Raw genomic sequence first — 17,772 nt, 5'->3', positions numbered from 1 at the left:
CAGCGCCATATCACCAGTCCTTCTCCGCCGTATCCAGTCAGTTGCAAGAGGTGGTCGATCCCAAGTCACCTCCAACTTGATCAGGATGCCGGTCGGTCACCATGTGCCAAAGTCCGTGAGCTGCTGTTGCTGTCTACAAGTCGTAGGCACATGTACGAGCCGTAGGCCGGTCACACCGTTGCCATTCAGATATTAGAGTTGTCGGACGATCTCGCCGCTGCCACTAGTTGAACGGGTTGTCGGTCGTAGAGAGGAACTTGGGGGGGGGACAGGACTAGGCGAGCAGGATTTATTTACAGTATTTACATTTTAAACAAGAGATACATTCGACAGTATAGCGTGGCTCCCAAATGGAGCACGCAAGGCGAGCATACAGCACACAGCTTACGAGCACTATGACGAGTACATTGACGAGCACACAGCTCACGAGCACGATGACGAGTACAGTGACGAGCACACTGACAAGCACCCTTTTGTTAGGGAAGCTCTTCTTGACGCAGAGAGACCATGAAGACCCGGCAAATCAACCAACAATACACGGGGCGCCATACAGGGCCAGCCCTGCTGCCGTAGTCTCCAGTTAGCCGAAAGAAGTTCATGGTCAGTTAGCGCTGTCGACCTCGCCGGTTCTCTGAAGGACGCCAGAACCGCAAGTCGACCGAAGCACGTGCAGCGGGCTGAAATAGCTTTGCAGAGCAGTACCCCTGCAGGCCGATCCTAACACTATTAGGCAATTTAAAAGGCAGTGACCAAAATTTACGTTGGTACCGCGTCGTAATTACTACAATCCGAAACCATGTCCAATAAATGTAAATTTGGGTAATGCAAGCATAGCTGGTGCCTATACTGCACGCCATGAGCCACCTGGAAATATTCAGCCGCATCATCGAACTCATATTCCCTGATTACAGCGGTTAACAAAGCATTGCTTTTATCTATGAAAGCCCTCCTGCTCGTTTTCTCATGCCCATTCAACATGCTGTTAAAATAGCCCGTGAAACCAATGCGCTTGTGTGAACTAACGTTCTGGTTAAAAAATTCGCGAATAAATTTTTTCTCTCATCAACTTCTTTCGCCCGTAAACAAAGAAGACCTGCCGTTCCTTGTAGCGCAACAAAAAATCACCTAAAACCAGTCTTTCCCCTGGAGACGACAGTTTTCTGCAGAAAAAGCCCCGACCATACATTAAAAAAAAAAGTGCACATTTAGCTAACGCACCATTTTCTTGGCTGACTACGACGTAATACCTCGACGTGAAACGCTCAGCACCATGCCCTCGTTCATTGTTTCCCCCTGTAATTATTGTCTCTTTGATGGCTAACACATCCGGGTCCTGATTCGTCATTAAGTGATATACTTTACTGTTTCTTTCAATACAACTACAAACTGTAGAGACTCGCATGTTGAAGACTGTAAAGGCATGAAATAATTATTTAGGAGCACGAGCTACCGTACACATGCACAAAGTAGCGCAGAAGACATCATGTGACTTCCATACATGGTAAAACAAAAGAATGCCAAAAGAGCGCGCTGTGAGCCAATCCTTTCCAGTGGGAATTGTGTCGGCTGTCAGGGAATTCGAATAAAAATTCGGCACTGCCTCATAGGTTTGTTCGGATAGCTTGTTATTGTTAGCCGCTGCTTGAGGAACAGGAGCCGTTGTTGCTCTATAGAATGCAATAAAGTTTTTCTAGACTTCCTAGCAGAATACTATTGCGTTAGCGCCCGCAATAACCCATGTTGCCGTTGTCCTGCCAACAATATATATTTTATATTCAGAAAGCTGTTTTACATTGGCTGAAATATATTTGTCCCGGTTATTCGTATATAAAGCGGCTGAGATATTGCACAAAGGTACAGTTTGGACTGCGGGAAAGGGGTAGCTCAGTTAGGCTCACCATGCTGGCAAACAAGATTCCCGGGGCGGTCATTTTGCTTGCATTTTGCTTAATGCTTGTGTAAGTATGTTTCTAAGCATCAATTCTTAGGCTGATAGAATAGTGGCCGATGTTAGATGAAAATTATTGCAGCGGAGTATTTCGCCGATTTCTGGCTTTTGGTGGCTGAATTTACTTATTTTCGCCTTATTCTGTACATAAGTGCAACATACCATATATACTGAACACATTTAATTAAGCTTCCTCCTCGTGTTGTCGCAATATGCCAAAACCGTTGTCTATCTTGCATGACCTCTCCCCAAATATTATTGCAATAGAAGACTTCGCGTCATATTGGCAGGAACTATTTGTAAACATATAGTCGTGTTTTGTCATAAATAAACCTGGCATCTGCAGGTACGAAGGCACGTATAAAGTTGAAATCGCGAATTCGTAGAGCTTTAGGCTGTCGAAAGCGCTAAAGGCGAATGAATCTGCATCGATATGAAAACAAAAAATTGTCAGTTTCATGCGAATAAGAAGGGTTGAAAGCGGCAGCAAGCTTTATGCATACGTTAAAGTAGTGTCAGAACACCGGCGTCACCGCCAGTGGCGCTCGAGGCGTCGAACCTTGATCGTGCACGAGATGATCCGGACAGGCCGCCATTGGAATATGATGAACCTGGCAACGTTTAACGCAAGAACATTATCTAGTGAGGCGAGTCTAGCAGTGCTATTGGAAGAATTAGAGGGCAGTAAATGGGATATAATAGGGCTCAGTGAAGTTAGGAGGCCAAAAGAAGCATATACAGTGTTAAGGAGCGGGCACGTCCTGTGCTACCGGGGCTTAGCGGAGAGACGAGAACTAGGAGTCGGATTCCTGATTAATAAGAATATAGCTGGTAACATACAGGAATTCTATAGCATTAACGAGAGGGTGGCATGTCTTGTTGTGAAACTTAATAAGAGGTACAAAATGAAGGTTGTACAGGTCTACGCCCCTACATCCAGTCATGATGACCAGGAAGTCGAAAGCTTCTACGAAGACGTGGAATCGGCGATGGGTAGAGTGAAAACAAAATACACTATACTGATGGGCGATTTCAATGCCAAGGTAGGCAAGAAGCATGCTGGAGACAAGGCAGTGGGGGAATATGGCATAGGCACTAGGAATAGCAGGGGGGAGGTATTAGTAGAGTTTGCAGAACAGAATAATATGAGGATAATGAATACCTTCTTCCGCAAGCGGAATAACCGAAAGTGGACATGGAGGAGCCCGAACGACAAGACTAGAAATGAAATAGATTTCATACTCTGCGCTAACCCTGGCATCATACAAGATGTGGACGTGCTCGGTAAGGTGCGCTGCAGTGACCACAGGATGGTAAGAACTCGAATTAGCCTAGATCTGAGGAGGGAACGGAGGAAACTGGTACATAAGAAGCCGATCAATGAGTTAGCGCTAAGAGGGAAAATAGAGGAATTCCAGATCAAGCTACAGAACAGGTACTCGGCTTTAAGTCACGAAGAGGATCTTAGTGTTGAAGCAATGAACGACAATCTTGTGGGCATCATTAAGGAGTGTGCAATAGAAGTCGGTGGTAACTCCGTTAGACAGGATACCAGTAAGCTATCGCAGGAGACGAAAGATCTGATCAAGAAACGCCAATGTATGAAAGCCTCTAACCCTACAGCTAGAATAGAACTGGCAGAACTTTCGAAGTTAATCAACAAGCGTAAGACAGCTGACATAAGGAAGTATAACATGGATAGAATTGAACAAGCTCTCAGGAACGGAGGAAGCCTAAAAGCAGTGAAGAAGAAACTAGGAATTGGCAAGAATCAGATGTATGCGCTAAGAGACAAAGCCGGCAATATCATTACTAATATGGATGAGATAGTTCAAGTGGCTGAGGAGTTCTATAGAGATTTATACAGTACGAGTGGCACCCACGATGATAATGGAAGAGAGAATAATCTAGAGGAATTCGATATCCCAGAAGTAACGCCGGAAGAAGTAAAGAAAGCCTTGGGAGCTATACAAAGGGGGAAGGCAGCTGGTGAGGATCAGGTAACAGCAGATTTGCTGAAGGATGGTGGGCAGATTGTTCTAGAAAAACTGGCCAGCCTCTATACGCAATGCCTCACGACCTCGAGCGTACCGGAATCTTGGAAGAACGCTAACATAATCCTAATCCATAAGAAAGGCGACGCCAAAGACTTGAAAAATTATAGACCGATCAGCTTACTGTCCGTTGCCTACAAAGTATTTACTAAGGTAATCGCAAATAGAATCCAGAACACCTTAGACTTCCGTCAACCAAAGGACCAGGCAGGATTCCGTAAAGGCTACTCAACAATAGATCATATTCACACTATCAATCAGGTGATAGAGAAATGTGCGGAATATAACCAACCATTATATATAGCTTTCATTGATTACGAGAAAGCGTTTGATTCAGTCGAAACCTCAGCAGTCATGGAGGCATTGCGGAATCAGGGTGTAGACGAGCCGTATGTAAAAATACTGAAAGATATCTATAGCGGCCCCACAGCCACTGTACTCCTCCATAAAGAAAGCAACAAAATCCCAATAAAGAAAGGCGTCAGGCAGGGAGATACGATCTCTCCTATGCTATTCACAGCGTGTTTACAGGAGGTATTCAGAGACCTGGATTGGGAAGAATTGGGGATAAGAGTAAATGGAGAATACCTTAGTAACTTGCGCTTCGCTGATGATATTGCCTTGCTTAGTAACTCCGGGGACCAACTGCAATGCATGCTCACTGATCTGGAGAGGCAGAGCAGAAGGGTGGGACTAAAAATGAATCTGCAGAAAACTAAAGTAATGTTTAACAGTCTCGGAAGGGAACAGCAGTTTACGATAGGTAGCGAGGCACTGGAAGTGGTAAGAGAATACATCTACTTAGGACAGGTAGTGACTGCTGATCCAGATCATGAGAGTGAAATAATCAGAAGAATAAGAATGGGCTGGGGTGCGTTTGGCAGGCATTCGCAGATCATGAACAGCAGGTTGCCATTATCCCTCAAGAGAAAAGTGTATAACAGCTGTGTCTTACCAGTACTCACGTACGGGGCAGAAACCTGGAGGCTTACGAAAAGGGTTCTACTTAAATTGAGGACGACGCAACGAGCTATGGAAAGAAAAATGATAGGTGTAACGTTAAGGGATAAGAAAAGAGCAGATTGGGTGAGGGAACAAACGCGCGTTAATGACATCTTAGTTGAAATCAAGAAAAAGAAATGGGCATGGGCAGGACATGTAATGAGGAGGGAAGATAACCGATGGTCATTAAGGGTTACGGACTGGATTCCGAGGGAAGGGAAGCGTAGCAGGGGGCGACAGAAAGTTAGGTGGGCAGATGAGATTAGGAAGTTTGGAGGGTCAACATGGCCACGATTAGTACATGACCGGGGTAGTTGGAGAAGTATGGGAGAGGCCTTTGCCCTGCAGTGGCCGTAATCAGGCTGATGATGATGATGATGATGAGATGATACAGAAGAAACACCGTTGGCGTCTATCGACGCCCAAAGAGAGGATTGCATAGTTGCATAGATTTACCTTGGTGTTTGCTGTCCGATCCGCTCACACCAGTGCATGAATCACGGTGTCGCAGTCACGCAGTCGCACGGCAAGAATGACAGCCTTTAAGTGTCGCCAATTCACCAAATGCGAAAATATTGTCCCGTACAATTCATTGATGCAACCGGAAAGCGTGGCCAATTGTGGCCATGTAACGCTTCTGAACATATGCTCAATGAATTTTTGCAAAGCCTGAATTTACGTAAGATTCTTGAAACGCTGCCTGCGCAGCTCTCAGACGATGCCCCCTGTTTTCTTCACGGCACTGTTGGACACTGTGGCATGCTCTGTTTCACTTTGGACTCCCTAGAAACATTGTGCGCTGCTAGTAAAAAGTGTGATATTCCTATAAAGTGCATGGAGTGGGTTATTCACTACAACTGTTTTAATTGACATGAAAATTGAAAATTTGATTGCACATTGCCATCAACATGCCCTCATTTTGACCCAAATGCAATCTAGGTGAAGCATTTAGTTTGCTCGGATACCGGGCGAACGGAATACGTAACAGATATCACACTCATGAGGAATAAAAAGCTAACTTAAAACGAAAATTTGGTACTTACTCCGAAAACTTCCTATTAGTCTACCGATATAAAGCTGTTGGTGTATGTTACTTATAAAGTGGCTCCTATTGTCTCTGACAATGAAATGATGTGACGTTTAGTTCTCCCAGGGAAATGGAAAAGCATTTCATTTCATATATTTCCTTTAAAACCATCAGGAACCAGTGTTTAACAATCTTTATTTAGCCCCCAAAAATCACACAAACTTCAACTTTTTACCGCCTCCTTAGCGCAACGTCATTTCTCATTAAATATGAACTGGTAGAATGATCTAGTTCTTCCAGAAAATCAGCTAAACATGCATGTAACGTTTTTGAGTGGTTCTAGCCACGAAGACTGCTTCCTTGTAAATTTTCAAAGCAGGGAGGACACATCCAACACGTAGCGTGATTGCCTTCGCTCCTACTCCTCCCCCACGCCTCCTCTCGCCACCCAAAACCGAACAGGTAATTTGCCCTTTCAAACTCTTAGGGACGTCGTACAGCATAGCGCGAATACGTTGTGTAGCAGCTGTTGCTCATGAATATTTTTTTGTTTTTTCACCTACTTATCCTAAAAACTTACTTAGCCTTATACGGTATGAAAAACTTTATTCACGTCCTTCAGGTCACGCTAGATTCCTAGCCTGAATCGATCCGCTCCCGCGTCGCGACCGAAAGGCCTAGCCTCTTGGCCGCATCCTGGGCCCGATGGGGTGCCCATGTCTGTTCTTCTAGTTCGAGGCTACATAGAGCCACGTCCCAATGCTCTTTGGTGTTGTCCTTGCGGCTGCGTAACGAGGAGCACCGCCAGAGCATATGCACTAAGTCTGTTCCGCTACCGCGTTGAGGGCAAGCGTATGAAGCCAAGGCTTCGGGAAATATCTTGCTTAATAGGTGGCTGGGATAGGTTCTCGTCTGCAAGTGCCTCAGGGTGAAAGGTTGGGGTCAGTTTAGCTTTATGTGCGGAGGCGGATAGCACCTGCGCGCTAAGTAAAAGTGTTTCGTGAGTTCGGTGTAAGAGAGGATGGTCCCGGCAGTTTGTAACCTCCAAGACTGGCTACCTTGGCGGCACGCACTCTGTAAGCCCTCGCGCAGCGTCGTGACCCGACTCGTTTAGATTAGTCGGGCTCCGCCAATTTCTACAATGTCTGCGGGTTAACGTTGTTGCCGCGGAGGATCGCCAGGGCCTGTCTGGAAACGGTGCCCTTGGCAGAGGCTCTCACTGCCGCTCTCGAGTCACTGTGTATTGTGGTTGCCTTGCCATCCAGCAGTGTCAGGGCGATGACTACCTGTTCGACCGTCTCTGGATCCGTTGTAGAGACGCGGCATTCGTGACGTTTCCTCTAACATCCAGGCATACCACGGGGAAGGCTCGCCTGTTGGGTGCGAACGCCACATCGGCGAAAGCGCTTTCGTCTACTCGTTCCCTGGCTTTCTCGAGTAAGGCTTTGGCTCTAGCTCGCCTCCTGCCCACGTTGTGTACTGGGTGTAGGTACGTCGGAACGGGCATGACCGCGATGCAGTCTCTCAGCTTTCTCTGCCTCTCACAATACTTATCTTCAAACGTGGTGGGGCGCGATGCCTACCATCTTCAAGATTTGTCTTCCGGACTGAGTTGTGGAGAGTATGATGCATTGAGCTCTCTCTTGCGCCTCGGCAATCTTAGTTTGAAGAAATTGTACCATTGTGGATGTATAGATGGTGCTTGGCTACCCTATGGCCAACATGTTCACATGTCAATGTTAAGATCGAATTTTTGATGAAGGAAAATGAAATTTTGTCTACCGACTTTTTTTCGAAGTAAAATTTATTGCTAGTAAATTGTGGCAAGTAAACCTGTGTTAATTTATACCGCACGTATAGCTAGAGCTCACTGTGGTGTGCAATGCATTGTTTGTAGCTCTTACGGTTGGGGTGTTACCCATGTGACACGCAACCACCCTTAAGAGTGCAACATTTTGTTCAAGTGTATTAGCGTCCGTAGCAAAAGCCTAATTAATGCCCCGTTCTGTAGTTCAATTTATCCGCCTTTCTTCATGTCGCACCCCTTAAGACGCACATGACGCAAGCCTTAAGACACACAAACCTAAGACACGGGGAAGCTTAAAAACCCAAAAGAAAAGGATTATAATATAAACAACTAAATACAATGACGTGGTGTGGCCATGAATGGCCCTTGCACCAATATACCCCATATACCATCAACTGAAATACCGGTGTGGCAGTACAGTGCTTGCATCTATCATCGATTGGTTCATGCAATAGGTCTTTTTGGCGCGACTTTTTTCATTGTATTCCGTCTTTGTTTCGTTACTTATCCAAATTCAAATTTTATGAAGGTAATGCTAACTTAGCGTTCAAAGCTTTAGGGCGAAATGCACACACGACCATTCGTGGAAGTTAATTACACGACGAAGCTTAACAGCAAGCGGCGACTTCTACCCGCAAATTTTTTTTGCCTGTTTGGTTCAAGCTTACAATGTCCGCTTCCATGTCTATAGGACTCTTGTTCCTTCTTGTGACTGCTATATAGCGGTAAGTATGCCGCGAATGTTAATGTATCTGCTAACCTCCTTGCCTAATGTGATATACAAATACACTTTGAAGCTTTGTCTAAAAAAATAGCGAAGTTGCGGGATACTTGAAAGATAAAAGTGATTCCGGAGAGCACCCTAAATATTTCACTTTTGCTTCAAAGAACGTTTCACTCTCATAATCGCCTAAATCGCAGTAAATCATGTTTACTTTTAAAGACCCTCTTTTATAGACCGGAATAGTCTGTGTAGCCAATGGATGGCAGTCCTAGCCCGATTCGCCAAACGCTTTTGTATTGCAGCTGGTGAAATGCGCAGTTTTATAATTTGACCTACGGTCACCGCTACTGAGGTCTTGCGCTGGTTGACCGCAACAAATAATTCATAAATTCTATGGCATGTAAGGGGAACTTGTCTGTATCTTTTGGCAGAAACACTTACGTAGTGCAGAACCAGTGCCCCCTCCCCCACCCCCACTTTATGAGCTCTGCTCACCGATTTTTTCAACTGAAGCTTTCATTACCTACACTACTGTGTTAGGCGTGGCTGCTGGGGAGCTTTTCGGATGGTCAGCCTCTCGACAGATAGAGTTTTAGCTCTTTCTGTCTTTCTATATTTATCCTTTCGTCCACATCCATTTCTGTTTCGCGCGCCTTTTCATTATTTTCTACATGTCAACTTCAACCACACCAAATGTCCCCAATGATTTCATTGGCTTCAATGCCACTTGGCTTTATCAGGACATGATTTACAAAAAAATCGAGTTCCCTCGTGCATATATATATATATATATATATATATATATATATATATATATATATATATATATATATATATATATATATATATATATATATATATATTGTTACGGTGAAGGGAAGGAAGAAGTTGGATTAGACGAGAGGAAGACGAAGTCTGGCAGTTGCCTGAACGCCATTAACCTCAGTTGTAAATATACATTATTTTACACTCGTGGGCCTGCTTTCTTACTGCAACATTTTGGTGGAAGGTGCGGGGTACAATCACGGAACTTCGCAGCGGACGTCATCTACCTGCCGCCACAATGGCAAATCAACCGACACAAGCGACAATGCCTCAGCAGCCCGTGCCAACGGTCATCCTCACTCACCCGCGGGACCCAGGGACATTTTGTGGCACGGACAACGCCGACGTCGAGGACTGGCTTGCGATGTACGAGCGAGTGTGCGACAACAACAGGTGGGATCCAACAATGATGCTTGCAAACGTGATATTTTATCTAAGAGGAACTGCGAAGCAATGGTACGACACACACGAAGCTGACCTAACGAGCTGGGATGTCTGCAAAGAAAAAATGCGAGACCTGTTTGGCAGACCTGTCGGTCGTCAGCTGGCAGCGAAAAAAGAACTTGCGTGCCGCGCTCAGAAGTCCACAGAATCCTATGTCATGTACATACAGGATGTGCTGGCCCTCTGTCGCAAGGCTGATGACAACAGGACCGAGGCAGACAAGATTGGTCACATACTGAAAGGTATTGCAGACGATGCCTTCAATCTCCTAATGTGCAAGGATTGTGCCACTGTGGATGCAATTGTAAAGGAGTGCCGGCGTCGAACAAGCGAAGGGCCGCCGCGTCGCTCAAACTTTCGACCGGCTGCCTAATACCGCCGCGACATCTTCTTGCGAAGACCCGCCGCGGTTCGTTCAGCCCGCAGGACCGGAAAATATCACACGCATCGTTCGCCGTGAGCTTGAGGCCATGGCTCCGGCTCCAGTTCGTCCCGACTGTCGGGAAAGCGTGCCCGCTATCTCCCTCATACAAGCGGTCGTTCGGGAGGAAATAGCAAGTTTGGGCATTCCATCTCTCTGCTCGGTCCGCCATACAAACACCTACCAGATTTCTCCGGCCGCTCGCTCCCAGACGCAAAGCTTTCCGCCACGCCGTCGCAACCCAGCTGACTGGCGCACAACGGATGATAAACCCATCTGCTTTAATTGTTCCGGTATTGGACACATCGCCCGTCATTGCCGTAACCATTGGTCGTCGCCCCCTCGGTGGTCGTCTCCGAGTCACTACCGACAAGTACCAGAGAATCGTACTTTCTCGCCCTATATGCCGTCTAGGAACATCAACGCCGACAGTGCTCCACCAAGATCTAGCCGCTCCCCGTCTCCGCAAGGTCGTAGGTCCCGTTCGCCTCTCGTTCACCGCTCTTCGTCCCCTTCTGCGACCGGTCCTTTGCTTCGGGAAACTAGGCGATGCAGCTCCCGGAGGTGAAGCTGCAACTACGACCCGGCCCACAAATCCTCTGTTGACCCTGCCTACGTGTGGAAACCTACTGGACATTGAAGTTGATGGCGTTCCTGTTAGATCTCTCGTTGATACAGGAGCGCAGCTTTCAGTTATGAGCGCTGCTCTCCGCCGAAGGCCTAAGAAGGTTCTGACACCCGCTGTACTGGGCACTGTGCGAGTCGCCGATGGGAGTACTTCACCTGTCCTTGGAATGTGCACAGCACGTGTGACCATTGGGGGCCATTATACCGTTATTCTATTTATCATCCTTGAACACTGTCCGCACGACCTAATTCTCGGCCTCGACTTCCTTTCCAAACACTGCCCAAATTGGCTGCTCCGCAGGTGTTGTACAGTTGGATCTGCCGCTTCCTGCCGACGCAACAACTTGCGCTTCACACCGCTTATGTTCAGCTGAGTTTGCAAGGCTGTCTCCACAAGCGGCTACAAATGTCCTCCTGACGCCCTGTCCTACCGTACCTGATGGCGAGTACGTCGTGTCGCCGCTTACTGACGTGGTTTTGTCGCGCAATATTGCCCTGCCGAGCACCTTAGCGCGGTGCCGAGCACCGCGAAAACTGCACTCGTATGCCCATCCTCAATTTCAGATTTTCGTCGCATGTGCTGCCACACGGTATCTCCATAGCGCATATCACTCCTTTGGAAGAATTTGAGGTTTCTTCTTTGACCTCTCAATCCTTCCTCAGTACCAACGGACCTTTGTCACCCACTGCTCCGTCCTGGACGCCTACGGACGATGTTTCTAAGATGATCGCCCAGACCTTCCTTCCGAGCAAACAGCAGCTCTTCTTCACGTCCTGTCATCTTACCGGGACATCTTTTATTTGGACGACCGTCCACTTGGCCAGACATCTGTTGTCACGCATCGCATCAACACCGGTGACGCCAGCCCCATTCATAGGCGGCCATATCGCGTCTCCGCAACAGAAAGGGCCATCATACAAAAAGAGGCAGACAGGATGATGGACAAGGACATGATTGAACCTTCAAGTAGCCCGTGGGCATCACCAGTTGTCTTAGTAAAGAAGAAAGACAACTCATGGCGCTTCTGCGTTGACTACCATCCCCTCAACAGAATAACAAAGAAGGATGTTTGTCCCCTGCCTCGCATTGATGACGCTCTTGACTGCCTTCACGGATCCCAATATTTTTCATCAATTGACGTCCGCTCCGGCTATTGGCAGATTAGCGTCGATGAGATGGACCGCGAGAAAACCGCCTTCGTCACACCGCATGGTCTGTACCAATTTAAAGTCATGCCCTTTGGATTATGCAATGCGCCAGCTACATTCGAGCGCATGATGGACTCTCTCTTGCGCGGCTTGAAGTGGTCTACATGCCTGTGTTACCTCGACGATGTGATTGTGTTTTCGCCGAACTTTGAGAGCCATCTGCGGCGTCTCACAACCATACTCTCCGTGTTTCGCAGGGCTGGCCTTCAGCTAAACTCCTCCAATTGCCATTTCGGTCGCCGTGAAATTAACATGCTCGGCCATCTCGTAAACGCCGCCGGAATCCAACCTGTACCACAGCAAGTTCACGCCGTGCGAAATTTTCCTGTACCTTGTTCAACAAACGATGTCCGTAGTTTTCTGGGCTTATGCTCTTATTTCCGGCGTTTTGTGACAAATTTTGCCGACATAGCTCACCCTCTCACTGACCTTCTTAAGAAAGACGTCTCTTTCTCTTGGGGACCACTGCAGGAGAAAGTGTTCTCCACCCTGATTGAGCGGCTTACAACTTCCCCAATTCTGTCACACTTTGACCTATCTGCGCCCACTGAAGTACGAACTGACCCGAGTGGTCATGGCATCGGCGCTGTCCTCGCTCAGCGTCAACAGGGCCAAGACCGTGTCATCGCTTACGCTAGCCGCCTTCTTCCCACGCCCGAGCGAAATTACTCCATCACTGAGAGAGAATGTCTCGCGCTCGTATGGGCGGTCGCGAAATTTCGGCCGTACCTTTTCGGTCGGAGCTTCTGCGTCGTAACCGATCATCATGCCCTCTGCTGGCTCTCCTCTTTGAATGACCCAACTGGACGACTTGGACGTTGGGCCTTGCGTCTACAAGAATATACATTTTCTATTATGTATAAGTCAGGGCGCCTGCATAAAGACGCTGACTGCCTGTCTCGCAATCCAGTGGATCAACCGGACGATACCGATCCAGACTCGGACATCAGTGTTCTATCCCTCTCCGGCTTCCTCCATATTGGCGACGAGCAGCGCAAAGATCCTGTTCTTCGAACGCTCATGGAACGCCTAAGCTCCTCGCCCAATGACCCGTTCCTCCGGATGTTCACCTTGCGCGATGGAACTTTATACCGTCGTAGCGTTCGTCCTGACGGCCCGGAGCTCCTCCTAGTCGTTCCCAAGCACCTTCGACTAGCCGTGCTCCAGCAACTTCACGACGCTCCTACTGCTGGACATCTGGGCATCACTCGAACATACGACCCCCTGCGGCGACGCTTCTTCTGGCCCGGCATTTATCGCTCTGTGCGCCGTTATGTCGCTTATTGCGACCTGTGTCAGCGCCGGAAGACGCCTGCTATGCCTCCCACTGGTTTGCTGCAAGCAATTGACATCCCTACAGAGCCCTTCTTCCGTGTGGGCCTAGACCTCCTTAGCCCCTTTCCAATTTCCATCAAAGGAAACAAATGGATTACTGTAGCAACCGATTATGCCGCGAGATATGCCATTGCACGAGCGCTACCAACCAGCTGCGCTACAGATGTCGCCGACTTCTTACTATACGATGTCATCCTGCACCACGGCGCCCCTCACCAGTTGCTGACGGATCGCGGCCGCTACTTTCTATCGAAGGTCGTTGATGATCTGCTCCGCTCCTGTTCTACAGAACACCAGATTGCTACCGCGTACCACCCTCAAACGAACGGCCTCACCGAGCGACTCAACCGCACGCTAACTGAAATGCTGGCCATGTACGTTTCCGACGATCACCGCGACTGGGATGTCGCTTTACCATACATCACTTTCGCATAGAACTCGTCCCGACACGATACTGCCGGATTTTCACCATTTTATCTGTTGTATGGCCGCGACCCCACCTTGCCTTTTGACACGTTGCTACCTTTCGCAGTACAATCACCCAGCACTAATTACGCTCGCGATGTTATTGACTTAGCCGCCTAGGCCCGAGAAGTCACCCGTCATCGCCTCACAGTCTCGCAAGCTTCTCAAAAGCGACGCTACGACCTTCGGCACCGAGACTCCCATTTTTCACCTGGTTCCCTTGTCCTTCTCTGGACGCCTTCACGTCGCGTCGGCTTGTCGGAAAAACTACTTTCCCGTTATTCTGGACCGTACCAGATCTTACGCCAACTGTCCGATGTGACATACGAGATCGCCCCAGTTGGTCAGCCTTCAGTGCCTTCCAACGTCACTAGCGATGTTGTTCACGTCGCCAGGCTGAAGCCCTATGTCCCTCCATTAAGTGAGGCTCTATAACTTGCACCGGGACGGAGCTACTCCGCCGGGAGGGTGATGTTACGGTGAAGGGAAGGAAGAAGTTGGATTGGACGAGAGGAAGACGAAGTCTGGCAGCTGCCTGAACGCCATTGACCTCAGTTGTAAATATACATTATTTTACACTCCTGGGCCTGCTTTCTCCCTGCAACAATATATATATATATATATATATATATATATATATATATATATATATATATATATATATACATGCCAGAAAGGAACTCTAATCTGTATAAATCCCGAGCATGTAGATACAGCTAACTCTCATTGTAGCCATGGAAAGCATTGGGGAAATTAGTTGTGTTTTACTTCGGAATGAATAGAAATTGAATGAAGAAAACAGAAAATGAAAGTGGAAGAAACTATAACTTGCCTCAAGTGGGAGCCGAACCACAACATTCACATTAAGCTTTCATTGCACTAACAATGTGCTACGGTGAGGGCTATCATTCCGTCCACTAAGTTGGGCATTTTTGTTTACTAAATGTAGCCCTGTGCGTGTGAGCCAGCGCCACCTAAAGTCATGATTGGCGGATGTGAAAAAACCTCACGGGACCTAACGCGTCGACTTACTAGAGCAAGCACGTCGCTAAAGAACTCTTGTATATGACCTTGAATGGCAGAAAGGCTGCCAGTTTTGAGAATCTCGCTGTGAACGAAAGAGATGAGAATTGAAACCGAGGGGCTCAATTTTCGTAAAACATGACCATAGTATTACGATATCATCAAGCGATGCTCAAGAGACGAGCCGCCGCGAGAACGACGATGAAGTTGGTCGCTGTACTTGGCGCGAGCGAGTGTCGGCCTCGCTGTCTGGCTCCAGTGTTAATAGCCTGAAAATAGCCTCTTTCGATTTTGTCTTTCCACACGTAACATTCTGGCGAAGGTTAGCAATCCCCGTCCTTGCCACGAAACTCCGAAGTGGTCGGCACATCAAGCTTCTGACCATGCCTCCCGGACCACAGACAACGTCCACAGACAATAATGGCAAGGAAAGTATTGAAGTATCGGGGAAGTTAGCCGTGGTTGATATTGAAATTTAAATAATAATGCAGGAAAGGGAAATGACAGGGGATGAAAAGATAACTTGGCGCCGGTGTGAGTCAAACCGAGAGCCTTCGCCTTACGCGTGTGATATACCACCACTTGCGCTATAGTGACCGCCATGAACCCATCCACAAATTTGGATATTTGTGTGTACTAGATCTAGCCCTGGAAGAGTTGGCCAGAGTGACTCACAACTATGGTGAGCGGATGTGGAAAACCCTTCTATATATACGGGGTGGTGAATTTAAAATTTTTCGGAATTTGGTAATGCTGCATGTGGTCGATTTCACAATTATTGTCCTTGAGCGGCATTATTCAAAGAAGCGGACATTAGCAGCACGACAAATCGAAATACATATTCAACGAATGACCGAAAATTTCCTAACTACTTATTTAATAACTATAGGACATATGTTGCAACTTACGAAGTGTAGCCGGTTAGCTTACGAGAGCTTTCCCCTTCAAATGAATCTACAGGATGACACCAGTTTCGAGATATTTCCCCAAGTGGGTGTCAAAATACATGGTCTTTCCAGTTGCTTTTGCGATTCAACGTATAAAAAAGCGCTTTATTAAAAAAAATTACCGACGATTACGATAATTCCTAATGCGAAATTTCCGGCCAGCTGTATACGTGTTTTCATTTGGGATGGCTGGCGCGAACAATTTGTCTCGTACGGAACGGCGTGAACGGAGCGAAGTTGGGCGCGACTGCCTCGCTGATGTGGAGATCGCGAGAGGCAGCGCGTGGGTGAAAGGTGGGTGTTATCCACAGCAGCCGCCGCACACAGATCTCCGCTCACCCAGCGCTTTGTTTCCATTAGAGTACACTAGAATATGGTTGAATGGAACCAGCGCCTGGGGCGGCGCATGCTTTGCAACGAGGTGTGCGACGACAAAAAATACTGTGGTTGCGCGCGATGAAAGTGGCTTGGGCCACACCAAGGTCGCGCCGTTCGAAACTGGTGGCGGTACTTCTCAGAAGAGTCATTCGTACTGCTTCCCGCGTTGGGATATGCGTTCAGACCACTTAAATGGTGTTCATAATTGCATATTACATGTATTTATGCCTTAGGAATAGATTCCTTTCTTTCTTTTCTTTGTTTCATTTAATTTTTTATGCTGCTTGGCGCGCGCGTGTATTGCGGCCGCAGTGTCGGCTTTCATCCAACTATGTTATTGTACGCCACAATGTTATTGCACAGTTCCCTCTGAAAAACAAAACATTTGTTTTTGGTCTTCAAGCAGCATCTATCTCTCATTTGTATTTTTGCGCTTATAGTTTTTCATTAGTATGTATTGCGAAACGCAGACTGACAACATATCAAAATTACCTGCTTGCCTCTTCAAGTGAACAAAACATATCTGCGCCATCCGTAGCCCTGTGCTCAGATTTCCGGCAAGTATTCTTATAGTAACCGCAAAAACGCACTGCAACATTTAATTCGTGTTTTCGGCTTTCTTGCGCAACAGATTGCGAAGTAATTCGTGCCCGTTCTTTTATTGCGGCCGGACCTCGAGCGCTGAAAAGTTTTAGGAAGCCATTTTTGCTACATTGTGGGTGCGGCGTTGCGCTGATAAAGTCGAGCTCATGGGTTCAGAGCATGTCGCAGAATTTGACGGGAACGAAATGGAAGAGCACTCGTATGTTTCTGTTCATGTGCATGTCAGAGGACCCCAGGTGGTGAGAACGGAACAGTGTGCCTCATAATCATATCATCAAACGTAAAACGCCAGTATCTGTTTAATTAAGAAAAAACGAGAAAAAGAAGGTAGCTGCGTCCTTCGGCTTTGTTCTAGGGTTGCAAATGAAACAAATTCTTCTCATAGTCTTATTTCTGAGAAAAACATGCTACGCTTATCTTATATTTCATACCGAAATGTAATGGCAATTCCAACTGTACGTCCGCGGAACTAAGCAGCTTTTTTATTATATAAGACTCCTTTCAGTTATCTGGTGCACTGTCATAAGGACAATATTGAAGTAATTAAAGGAATGGTATGCCTCACATACACCTAGACATATTTGTAGGTCTGCTGTGTTTGTTCAAGAACATAAGTATGGTACCACATTGGGCATCCAGCTTTAAAGGGTTGCAGACATGGGAGGCTGTCGAAAAAATGTTTCCCTTGCCTGAATCAAGTTAGCAGATTTACAGGTTGCCCCAAAACGGGGTGTTTATATTGAATTACAACTGGGAACTTGTTCAGCAGAACCGATTAGCAGCCGTGCAGTTATTTATTCTCTCAGGAACTGGTGCCCCTCCGCTCCACAGCCAATGCTGTCCAGCAGCACAATCATAGGGAATAAGAGTCCTCACTTGCATCGGCCCCTCATATTCGAGACTTCAAAAGTGCTGTTATGTCTTGCATTCGAA

General features: G+C 47.1%; 1 long non-coding RNA gene across 1 annotated transcript in view; it reads left to right on the top strand.

Annotated features, from left to right (window-relative positions):
* Positions 1 to 1,867: 1,867 nt before the first annotated feature.
* LOC140216370 (uncharacterized) overlaps positions 1,868 to 17,772 on the top strand; it is a 68,667-nt gene continuing 52,762 nt past the window's right edge. Inside the window, exon 1 of the long non-coding RNA XR_011893022.1 lies at positions 1,868 to 1,958. This is a non-coding gene — a long non-coding RNA (uncharacterized lncRNA). The remainder of the gene's footprint in view (positions 1,959 to 17,772) is intronic.

The sequence above is a fragment of the Dermacentor andersoni genome, chromosome 3 (assembly GCF_023375885.2).
Source record: "Dermacentor andersoni chromosome 3, qqDerAnde1_hic_scaffold, whole genome shotgun sequence".
NCBI lineage: Eukaryota > Metazoa > Arthropoda > Arachnida > Ixodida > Ixodidae > Dermacentor > Dermacentor andersoni.
The sequence above is the reverse complement of the archived record's forward strand: the minus strand, read 5'-3'. Positions and strand labels throughout refer to the sequence as shown.